This window comes from Ruditapes philippinarum, unplaced genomic scaffold (assembly GCF_026571515.1).
Source record: "Ruditapes philippinarum isolate M1 unplaced genomic scaffold, ASM2657151v2 ctg385_1_1_1_1, whole genome shotgun sequence".
Lineage (NCBI taxonomy): Eukaryota > Metazoa > Mollusca > Bivalvia > Venerida > Veneridae > Ruditapes > Ruditapes philippinarum.
In genome coordinates, this window is record NW_026862439.1 from 198,793 (window position 1) to 211,872 (window position 13,080).

At 32.4% G+C, this 13,080-nt stretch overlaps 1 long non-coding RNA gene across 1 annotated transcript; it reads left to right on the forward strand.

Annotated features, from left to right (window-relative positions):
- The first annotated feature begins 1,103 nt into the window (after positions 1 to 1,103).
- Positions 1,104 to 2,479, forward strand: LOC132719070 (uncharacterized). Its single transcript, XR_009624165.1, has 2 exons — positions 1,104 to 1,736; positions 2,229 to 2,479. It is a non-coding gene; the product is annotated as an uncharacterized LOC132719070 (long non-coding RNA).
- The last annotated feature ends 10,601 nt before the right edge of the window (positions 2,480 to 13,080 follow it).

Here is a 13,080-nt window from a genome sequence, read left to right on the forward strand (position 1 = left end):
AATCCAAAAGAAACTGTTTCAAATTTGTAGCCTGCAAATCCAGCGTTTAAAGATTAATATTATTATGCACATGGTACTTTTTAAGAAAACCTCATAATTATAACTTTATCCATGGTAAATAATTTTATTAAATTGTCCTTAACTTGTTTATCTTTTAATCTGGACAAAAGCTTTTCTAAATAAATATACTGACTGAACAGTGAACAGTGCAGACAATGATCAGACAGCATGAATGTGCGTGTAGGTCTTAGTGACTGCACTGGTGGCATGGGTGAAATTTGTTGCCACCTGTAGGGTATTAGGTTTAAGTTTTTGAATGTGGCCAAAATGACTTGTTTTAATATCATGCCATGGGAACGAAGCCAGGAGTGCTGCCGGCAAATACCTGGCAGTCCTGACAATTAAAACTTATGATCTATTTCATTTGTAGACTGTTCAATTTTATTAATTTGATATTTACATCTCTAATTTAATCATATCATTATAGAGTGGTTTTAAACTCCACAGCAATAAATAATTATTCAGCAAGGTAATTTAGGCGGTTATTTTATCAATTAGACCATTTTTTAAAACAATTAAATCTTCGTAAACATAATATCATTTATTTAAGACCATTTCATTAACCACGTTTAAAAAGGTAATAATATTTATTATATCTCAATATTTATATATATACAAATTCTTGTAATGCTTATTTTCATTTTGAAACATGATCATTTTAATATCATTAAAAGATATAAAATTTTCTTCTTTTTTTCTTTTAACTTTATAAACTTAACTATTTCATGAACTATATTTAAGTGGTATTACATAATATAACGTACATGTATACATAATAATGCTGAAATTAACCTTTAGTGTAAATTTAAGCTGTTTATTTAAATTATTAACAATTGATGTTTTAAAACATAATATATAAGTAAAGTAATATGCCGTATAAATTAATATATAATTTGATAAACTCGATTAACAAGTATTTTACAATAATACGACATTTTCAAAAGTAAGCTGCTTTCAAAATACATTTTTCTTAGCTTATAATATATTCCTGGATATATAATTATAATTTTATAAAATAAAATAATTACATTCCAGGGCTGAAAATTAGCGGTCGCCCAGTCGCCCACGGCGACTAAATTTGTAACTGGACTACCAAAAATTTCAAAGTAGTCGTCCAGTCGGCGACTTAAAAAAAACGGCTGTAGATTATGACTATAAAAGAACGACTGTAGATTAAATTTATATCCGCCATTAGAAAATTCAATGAGCAAATTGGCTCCAAAATTATTAAATTGGCTCAAGAAAATCACGGTAAAAAGTATGACTTTTGGAATCTCCAGTCTAAATTTAGCATTTGCTATTTTAAGAATGGAAAAGTACACTTTTGGTTTTCCATTTACAATTTCCGCTTTACCGCTTTTACCTCAAAACACAGCGACACAGTCTACTTTTTTGTGGGTCATTGACTGGTTTATATTTGTAACTTCCCTTCCCAATGAAATATCGATATGAACAGTAACACAGTCTAATACACTGACCTCACCGTTTGTTTACATCAGCTGATAAATATGACACTAATTGTCGCATGCACTGGATAATTGGGTCTTAATATTTAATATGAAACAACAACTAGCAGCATCTCAAGATTACCCAAGATTATCGCTAATCAAATCAGAATTTTGGGTATGAAAAAGCGACAAATTATGTTCTGCAGTTGACAACTTGACCTGTTCACGGTAAGTTTGCATTCAGTTCTTATTGTTGTTGATAAACAGATCAAAGGAATTATTAGTTAAGAGTAATGGTTTTTTTGTGTTATTAATTTTATTTTATTTTTTGGGGGGGAGGAGGGTTGATTGCCATTTAATTCTGACCTAATTACGCCTTTACAAGCAATTTATTTGACATTTGAAGCTTCACAGGGAATTCTTGGAAAAAAAGATTGGCCTTAATTTGGCTTAAAATCAAATATAAGTTTTGTAACCCTTAAAGCTCTTGAAGAAGTATTCATTTTCAAATGACTTATGACTGTGAAATATTAAAGAAAGATTCAGTTAAGAAGCATACAAAATTCCTTTAGGTAACTTATACTGATTACTGCACACTTAAAATGACAGAAGTGAGTAGTACACATGATTTTATTCCTGAATGATCTTTAGTTTAGAATTTTCAATATTATTTTCTTCATTCTTCTTACTTTCAAACATGTTTCTTCTTTATTATTTCAGATACAGATAGTCTTCAAGACAAATCTTTGTCATTAACCAAGCAAGCTGAAGCAGCACATTGGAATGTGTTTCTGCTGTCACTGTCATGCCACTGATTTAGATTTTATGGAATCTTTGCTGCCCAACTTAACGTGGCAAATGTTATAGCTACTGAGCTGCAAGCTTTTATGATTATTGACTGTAAATTATATAAGTTTGTTGTGTTAATGTGATAAAAATGTAGGTACCAAAATAAAATTGGATATAGTTTATGTTTTTCTAAATAATATCTCCGTACCATATTGCCTTATTTGAAAATAAAATACAGGCACACAATTTTCGCTGCAAAAAAATTGGATCAAAAACAATTTGCCAGCGCTTGCCCTGTTTCCGTTCATAAATTGTTGGTCCACTAATATATTTACTGGGCCACTAAAATTTTACAGTCAGTGGTCCAGGTGGCCACCAAGCTTAAATGGTTAGTTTTTATCCCTGCATTCTAACTATATAATCATTTAAAATAAATAATCATTTTTCCGTTGTCTATAATAAATACTTTAATCTGAAAATTAATAATTCCCATAAAAAATTCTGATTTTCTAAACTTTAAACACTGAATTAAAACTATTATTAAAGCAAAATATTTACAAACCAACCTTCTAACAGTGTGTACATCTTTGTTTTATTATATAATTCTAACCTTTATTGAATTGTCTCCACTTAAAGAAATCTAAGTCTTAAAAATTTCCATTTATATATATTTTTTTCTACCATAAGAACAACATCAAGTTGCACTTTTTAGAAAATTTCAATTAACACCATCAAACATAGTAAAATACTCTCACTTTCCAGGAGAAATATCCAATTAAAACTCAGTTCCATGTTGAAACGTTTGTGTTTTCCAAATATCTCAATGTTTCCTGTTGCTGTTACAGTTCTCAACGTTTTATTTTTCACCTTTCAAGACACTACATTATATATATATATATAGTAAACAGAAGCTCAATACACATTACTATACCATACCACAATACGATATGGCAGTAGCATACTGGTGTCGAGGAGTCATTCGATTGTAACAATTATAATACGGTAAAGTATAACAGCATGTGGTTTGATTTTTCTGATCACTGGAGGACAGTGTTACTGCTCTCTCATAGCAATACTGCCAATAATAGTCTATATCCCTTCACAAAACACACTAATAGCATCAGTGTTTTAATTTCGCAATATCACCTGTATCCTGATAAGAAAAAGCTGTCCAGAAAAACTTTGAACAATTCATAGATTCATGTACATTTTGTATTTCAAAAAAAAGAAAAAGCTGTTAGGGAAAACTTTAAACAATTTATAGATTAATTCATGTTGTTGGGAAAAAAAACTGTCAGGGGAAACTCTGAACGATTCATGGGGACAAACTGCAACATTTGTTCAAAACACGTCAATAGCTAAAAAAAAAGATTTCCTTCTCTTTCAGATATTTAATTGTGTGTGAAAATTTCTGGAGACTAACAATTATATTGGCAGCATGAGATTTAAAATTATTTATAAAAGTGTTGGCACTTAAAGTAAAATTCTGTGAATGAAAGGAAAATAATTATTGAGGTCTGTGAGGTTAAAATTGAGATTCTCTTATTCATCACTATATACTAATTTATAAATTATACTTAAATATGACCTTCAACTTTGAATCACTCAATTAAAACAAAAATATTTTTTCTTTTTTTGTTATGTCAAATGAAATAATATAGCTACATCAGGGTTGGTTTTTTTCTGTAATAGCTTGGCAATCATAACAATACGAAAATATCTTTTTACTTCAAACTTTCCAGAAACATTATATTTTGAATTTATAAACAATATAAAATACATGGCAACATGTGCTTTTGTTGGTTTTTTTTTTCTTATTAAACATTTTAATTAAATTATAATTTATATCATATGGTTTTGGTTAATTTTTCTATAAGTTTCAAATAAAAGTTGTAAAGGCTTGTCTGTTAAAAATTGTTAATTAAAAAGGGGCATAACTCTAAATATATTGCTTTTAGAATTATCCCCCTTGTCTTACAGCTGCACCTTGACATGATAAGCAAGTTATCCTGGAGTTCCTTGCTGATAATTTAATCAAGATTTTGTACAACTACAATGACAACATTGATGACAGGGCAGCCATCATAATAGCTCATCTTTTCCTTCAAAACAGAACGAGCTAAGAAATCAGCAAACAGCTGGTGTTCAATTTAAGTATCACCAAACATTTAAAACATCAAAACACTTCACTTAACACCACACAACAATTGCCATTTAAATTCTAAATAATAATTATCAAAATTTTAATAATGCTTAACTGTGTGGGGGTTTTGTTGTTGGAATTGATGGTGTTTATTTATTTATTACTTTTTTGCCTCATTAGATGATCTTATTCAAGCAAGTAAAATATTACAACAATATCTATATATTTCTTATATTCAAAGGTGCACAAACTCTACAACGATTCATGTGTATGTCGCTTTTATTTGTTTGGGTCGTCAGACAAAAACAAATAATGGTAGCGAAATTTCAGAGCCTAATGCTGTTAATTGCAAATGCCTAAAGTAGTCCACTTTTTTGACGTGGTTACTTCCCTTTATATGTACACTAACGCCGAAAAATTCAGGGGAGATCAATGCGTAAAGATTGTCAAATGACAGGCGCATTAATTTTCAAGCAAAGTAGTTCCCGAATAGGCGAAGATTTCTAATATTGTTTCATTCTTTATAGATATAGATGCTTACAGTATTAGCTCCATGATTTTTTACATCTGTGTTAAACAACAGGTTTAGCGTCGAAATAATAAGAGTTACAAACCCTAATTTAGGATAATATGGTTTTCTTCAGGCTGTTCACATATAACTTCACCGTGGCCGAGGGTTTTGCACGCTCGCTTAAGAATCGAGAGGTCTAGAGTTCCAATCCCAGTTGAGGCAACACTTTTTTTTTATAATTTTTTAAGTCAAATAAACATTGAATTGACCCAAACAAATTCATCGCCTTCTGTGCTTTGATTAGTGTTGTTACTTATATTTATATGAAAGTGATAAGGAACTACAGTACATTGCTGACGTTTACAGTTGCTGCTCAATATATATTAATTAACAAGAGATATTTGTGAATCATAATTATATGCTCACCTCAGTAAGTCATGTGATATGGATGTCTTGTTTGTAAACTTTTAAAAGATAAGGACAGTTAAAATGGTCACAATGACCGACCTTGATACTCTAGTGTCCTCATTACCATACTCTGATGACGAATGACAAACTTAGGAAAATTAGGCCAAAAAGCAAATTTCTAATTTTTGGTTATCAAGCTTTTTTTTATAAAATAACCACGGGGCCCCCTTGACCTTTACCAGCTAAAACCAAAAAATAAAAGGGGGGCTGTCTATTAGTCATCACAAACCTCAACAAAAAAATCTTACCACTGTAAGCTAAAATTAATATTGGTTGACAAGCTTTCATTGGTAAAAGCCATGTTGAAATTGACCTTTGACCAACAGAGCACAAAATCAAAATGGGTCACCTACAGGTCATGACCAACCTTCACATTAAATCTTTGCACTGTAGGACACCTGACACTGTAAGACACAGCATTTTTTAGTTATTACACAGCAAAAACTTTAAGTTGTCAATGCCATGGTGACCTTGACCTCTGGCCAACTGACCTCATAGCGGTCACCTACTGGTCATGAAAACCAAATTTTAAGGCTGTAGGTCAAAGTGTTCCAGACACTGTGTGATATAAGGATGGAGAGACATACAGACAGACAGATGCTGTGCAAAGCAATACTAATTAATTTAAGCCAATAAAATCTTGCACATAAAGATAATATTTAGCTTTAGTTCTACTAGTATACCATTATAACACAGGAAGACATATTACCCATAAAGAGACAAGGCATTAAAGCATAAAGCAGCAAATGAATTGACCTTTAACCTCCTAGAATTGAATGTGATTAACATTTGCCAACTGTTGGGTGATTGCAGATTTTTTGTATTTTGATATTGAAATCCCTTTACAATTTTAGGACTGTTTCAGTTTAAAGCAGTGCAAATCTGTTGAACACATTACGAGGGTTAAAGCAGCATGCCTACAGATTCATGCTTATTTTCATAAATTTTTTACAAAGTAGTAAAAGGTAAAATATTGTCAAATGAGCAAAGGAAGTAATTTACACATAAAAATGGCACCTTCATTATAAACTAAATAATTACTTTTCTTAAAATCTTAGTACGTTAATTACCAATTTGATTTTCTTGAAATATTTTGGCTCATCTGAGGGGGCATGCACCTTTAAGAGATAATACCAGAATTGAAGGAAAACATCAAAGAACATTACTTTATCTAACCATCATAGGGTCCAATGATACATTAAGTACATTATTATTTATTAAAACAAATGAGCCGCGTCACGACAAAACCAACATAGTGTGTTTGCGACCAGCATGCATCCAGACCAGCCTGCGCATCCGTGCAGTCTGATCAGGATCCATGCTGTTCGCTTACCAACTCTATTACAAGTAGAGAAACTGATAGCGAACAGCATGGATCCTGATCAGACTGCGCGGATGCGCAGGCTGGTCTGGATCCATGCTGGTCGCAAACGCACTATGTTGGTTTTGTTGTGACGCGGCTCAAATAATAACACTACATGGTTATGTTAGGAGTTAAATATTCTATTAACAGTAATAAAAATACAACATGATCCATAATATTATCGGGATTGTTGCTTTATATTCATTCTCTACGCCACACAATCATCGTCTTTGACAAATTAGTTTCATTTCTTTATAAATAATACATTACGAAATATGAACTGACAATCTTGTATAGAAAACAAAACACACAACACAGATAATGATAATCTCATTGCTTCCCAAAATAGAACATGTTGCTAAAAATAGATTTTCCACATCTATAAATGGAACATATGATGATTAAAAATAGATAAAATAGATAAAAACTTTCTTGAAAAAGCAAACAAGACAATATCAGAGTACGTAAATAGAATAACATTTATTGAAAATAGCTTCACGTCAGATATATGCCGTTTATATTTGATACTCTCTTTTATGAAATCCATAAGACCTTTTCATATAACTCCAGGCTTCGATGCCGTAAAATTAATGTGAACTATAGTTGATTGTTTTAACCTTTTCGCTTGTTTTTTTTGTATAACAATGGTTTGTCCAATGCACAAATGTTTTTCTTTTAATATGAATAAGTATACTACTTGAATTTTTTTTTTTTCAGATTTAAATATGGAATAAAATACAATAAAACAAGAGGGCCATGATGGCCCTGAGTCGCTCACCAGAAACAACTGCTTTTCAGTGTTGGTATGTCAATATATTCTAATATTAAATTTGAGCATAGAATATGTTTAAACAATAATTTGAAGAAATGCCATGACCTGGGGTATTTAAGCTTTAGCTAATAAACGGCGCTAATCAAATTAAGCAGCTCTAAAAGGGGCAAATCAAATCAATATGAGCAAACTTGATGAAAGATTACCCAAAAATGCAACAGAGTTTGGTGATCATCCATCCATTAGTTCTGTAGGAGAAGATGTTTAAACTTATTTCTATTTTTAATTTTAGCGGCCCCAAAAAGGGGCTAATCAAAATAATATGAGCAAACTTGATAAAAGACTACCTAACAATGCTTCAGACAAAGCTTGGTGATCATCCATCAATTAGTTCTGTAGCAATAGACGTTTAAATGTATATCTATATTTAGCTTTAGCGGCCCCTAAAAGGGGCCAATTAAATTAATATGAGCAAACTTGATAAAACACTCCCCAAGAATGCTACAGACAAAGTTTAGTGATCATCCATCCATTAGTTCTGTAGGAGAAGATGTTTAAAGGTTTTTCTATTTTTAGCCCTAGAGAGCCCTAAAAGGGGCCAATCAAATTTATATGAGCAAACTTGATAAAAGACTACCCAAGAATGCTACAGACAAAGTTTGGTGATCATCCATCCATTAGTTCTCTAGAAGAAGACGTTTAAAGGTTTTTCTATTTTTAGCTCTGCTGACCCCTAAAAGGGGCCAATAGGAATGACATGAGCAAATTCAAGTGTGACTGTCACAAGGATGCTACAGACCAAATTTGAAGTAAATTTGCCTAGTAGTTTCAGAGAAAAAGACGATTGTTGACGCATGACGACGGACGCCGGAGCATCCCCCTTTGATACTAAATAGCTCACCCTGAGCCTTCGGCTCTGGTGAGCTAATAAAGTGGCGCTTGGCCGAGTTGTTAATGCAGTGGACCAGTAATCTAAGAATTGCCACCTAAGAGTTGCTGACCGTGTGGGTTCAAACCCTGTCAAGGGCAAGCCGTTGTTTCCTTGAGCAAGAAACTTAACATTCATTGCTTAGTACTTGTTGGTTCCAGGATCCAATAAGAGAATGTTTCATTATAAGCTTATAGCTTCCAATACAATAAAGATAATTATATAAACTAAATAAAATACATGTATACTTAAATCACATATGCCATTATTTCTAAACTGTTTTCTTGGACATCTTATGTTGTTTTTTTGGGGTTTTTTTTTAGATTCGTTGGCATTATTACATGCAGGGAAATTCTTCCCAACACGACTCTCTGATGGTCAGTACACCAAGTTCGGAGACAATGCCAGATGTCCGTGGGAGTTTATGACTAAGGTACAGGTGTAAGCAAAAATTAGGGATTATAACAATAAAACTACTTTTTTTAAAAATATTTTCCTTTTTATTTTTAGATAGATTTTTTCTTTTTAAACAATCAGAAGTTATTCAAATCCAGACAATATGGCTCAAAGCAGTTCAATCTATTTACAGGAAAATATTTTTCTTATATATAAGCTAATGTTTGACCCAAATTCAGAGCTCTTATTCTTTAACCCATATATAAAATAGATGTAGAGCACATATTATAAATGGGGTGTTACACTGGGGGAAAAGAAATCCATTAATAGTGAAAAGTCACTTCACAATTGTACGACTTTCACTCCTAAGGTAATTGTATTACGTCATAATTCTAGCGTAATTTGAATTCCCGAGGACAAACAAGATTAACCATACCGTTCCATTTCTAGAAAAGGAAACACTTTCCTAATATAGGATATGTTGAATTTAATTAAGACGACAGAAATTTTCCGAAGGTAAATGATTTCTTCGCAACATTTTCAGGTTTTTCACATCAGCAACAGCTGATTCTTTGATTGTCGCGTTCTAAAACAAGCATCTGCTAAATAAAATTTATATTCTCTAAATAACTTCTATGGTGACTCGTTACAAATCAATTAGAAATGTTATTACAATAATTGAATTGTGTTTGTTATTTTTGACTACAGATATACCGTGTGTGTTCAATCAAGCCGATGTTTATTTTAAGTCTAATTGCATAATGATCTTTGGGTTAACGACATAACTCATCTAAGGCGCAAAGTGCCCAGGAATTTATATATTAAAGGTATTTTTGAACATAAAAGGTATACTTTGGGTCTAAACTCTGATGAAAATGTAACATTAAAGCTAAATATTACCATTACAAAACTTAGTCAGTTATTAAGGGTTCTGAGTCTTTTTAGAATGTATTATGTATTTTGGAACATTAAATTCAAGGTACTATTATACTTTTAGGTAATTTTAACAACATTATAAACATTAACATCTGAAACTAAATATTACCATCATTTCAAAGGAACAATTTAACAAAGGATAGCTGAGTGTTTCTTATAATGTCATGTGTGTTTCAGGGTTTGTTTCCTGGTGACAATAGAAAAGTTACCATATTGACAAGAATTCCAATAAAATACTTGTGCACTTATATTATATACTATCGCATTTAAATATCCCTTTTTTGGCATTAACCAATCAAAATTTGTTTATAACTGACCAATCAGATAACTTAAGTCACTAAAGCAGCACATTAGCCAATTTCAAATGAGTATGTCGAACCTTTCAATATAATAAACACTTCACATCATTAATTTTCCAAACCTTTCTTTTGAAAAAGGCTTAAAAAAAACTGCCCTTCTTTTGTATTAATTTCGTTCGACTTCCTAATCGTAGCATTTTGATATTAAATCTGTCATAATAAAAATGAATCTTCCAAATTCATAGCAGGTATGTCAGAGATTGAAAATTCCACTCGTCCGCTCGTAATTACGAGTAGAACAAGCAAATTCGTTGAATTTATATCCCCCGCCGAGTACTGGTTATTATTAACACAACAACTGAAGACATAAGGCTTTATTTATATATTAATCATGGCATAAACAGTAATATTCTTTGAACTTGATAAATATTCAGGGCAATAACAGAGCCATAACTTTGTGTTAAATAGTAAAATCTGGAAATGCCAATGAGATGTATGCATACTACATAACTAATCAAGGGCCATAAATCTGAGTTATAAGTATCTGACTGGAACAAGGCGACTTTTATGCACATCTCCTCTTAGTATCCCATAAAGTTTCATTGAATTCCAGCCAGTAGTAGCAGAGAAGTAGCGCGGAAACAAATATTTTACTATATGGATACTGCATAACCAATCAAACCATAACTCTGAGTTAAAGTGTCTGACCCGAACAAGCCGACGATATGCTCATCTCCTCTTGGTATTGAAGGTTCCCATAAAGTTTCGTTGAATTCCAGCCAGTAGTTGCAGAGAAGTAGTGCGGAAACGATTTTTACTCTATATGCATACTACATAACTAATCAAGGGCCATAACTCTGAGTTAAAGGGTCTGACCGGAACAAGCCAACGATATGCGCATCTCCTCTTGATATTGATGATTCCATAAAGTTTCGTTGAATTCCAGCCAGTAGTTGCGGAGAACTTAACTCCGGAAACGATTTTTACTCCATATGCATATTGCATAACTAATCAAGGGCCATAACTCTGAGTTAAAGTGTCTGACCCGAACAAGCCTACGATATGCGCATCTCCTCTTGATATTGATGATTCCCATAAAGTTTCGTTGAATTCCAGCCAGTAGTTGCAGAGAACTACTCCGGAAACGATTTTTACTCTATATGCATACTACATAACTAACTAATCAAGGGCCATAACTCTGAGTTAAAGGGTCCGACCGGAACAAGCCGACGATATGCGCATCTCCTCTTGATATTGATGATTCCCATAAAGTTTCGTTGAATTCCAGTCAGTAGTTGCAGAGAACTACTCCAGAAACGAAATTCGGACGGACGGATGGACGAAAGGACGGACGGACAACGCCAAAACTATACCCCCCTCCCGATTTCATCGGCGGGGGATAATTAAGAAAACTCAATGCAGGACAAGAAGAAAAATGTTCCCTGCACATTGGATTTAGAAGCTACTCATCCTGCAGGACGAGTGACTCTGAAAATATTTTTTTGATGCCTGGTTGAGTCTAAAAATATTATAAAAATTTAGCAGAAAAGAGGGTACAAAAGACAAAAAAAACTAAACTAAGAACAGAACAGTATTTTTCGCCTTATTTAGTGGAAATTGTAAGCACGTCTCAGTTTTTGCCAGAATTAAGGCTCTCCTGAGAAACGTATTTTACACCATGTTTATGATCACTGATTATATCATGTATAATAATACATCTGACAATAAAAATGTAATAATATAAGAACATAGTCTGTAATAAACATCTCTCTACAGAAATGGAAATAAGCGAAGTCATAATAAATCGGTAGACTCTGTGTAATAAATGATACGATTTTCTATGCTAATATTGTTTGCTTGCTCTCAAATGCTAATTATTGTTTACCATTTTCTTATATGCTTAACACACTGTTGCTTAATATTGACATGCTAATATTGTTTACATCACTGATTGTTTGTAAACAAGCAATTCTAGACAGGACCATACTGTACATGCTAAATACCCTTACTTTCCTCAGGAAAGGACTCAGGATATTGTGTCCCTTTTGACCCCAAGGTAAACAAGTAATCTCTATCCAGTAAGAGTGTTGAATTAATAACCCATACCACCTCATTTAAGTATAAAAATGTAAGATGGAGAAAAATAAGTATGATTAAGTAGTTTAAATTCATACTCATCATTGAATGACTTCCACTTAAGTCTACATGTTTGAAGTTAAAAAAATTTTAATGTAAAATGTAAATACAATAGCAAATTATTGCAAAGTTTAGCCCTTACCCTACTCGAACCTAAAGTGGTTCAAGCCTTTGCTACCAGTATATTAAGCCAGGCCAGCCAGCACAACCAGGTAGTCTGCCCCTCTATATTGTTGGCCAACTGACTGAAAAGTTTCATCTTGATAAACAAAAAACTGAAAATGTTCCATTCAAAACAATGGAAGCTAGACAAGTCTGCTGGTTATTAAATTCTACAATTAAAGGGAGACAATAATCTACTAATTTCTGATGACAAGAGTTATGGAACCTGTCAATTATTTAATGATGATTGTGGTAAGAAATAATCCTCATGTAGTAATAGAGCAAGGATAAACTAAACATGAAAATCTACATTATAGGGAGGGAATACTGACAGTTTATGTGATAGAGTTATGGACCTTAAAATTCTACATAAAAGGGAGGGAATTCTCAGTTTATTTGATAGAGTTATGGACCTTAAAATTCTACATTAAAGGGAGGGAATCCTCACAGTTTATGTGATAGAGTTATGGACCTTTAGAAAAATCAGTTATGAAAAGGCAAACACTATTTTTAAGCTTAATTTGCGTGTAAGAAAAACACATTTAGCAAAGTTCATGTAAAATAGGATTCTTGTATTCAAACTAATTAACTAGATGCCCGGAAGACAGTTCTGTTACAAAAATGTAAGAAAAAACAAAAAAAACATACACAACAAACTGGTATATTACC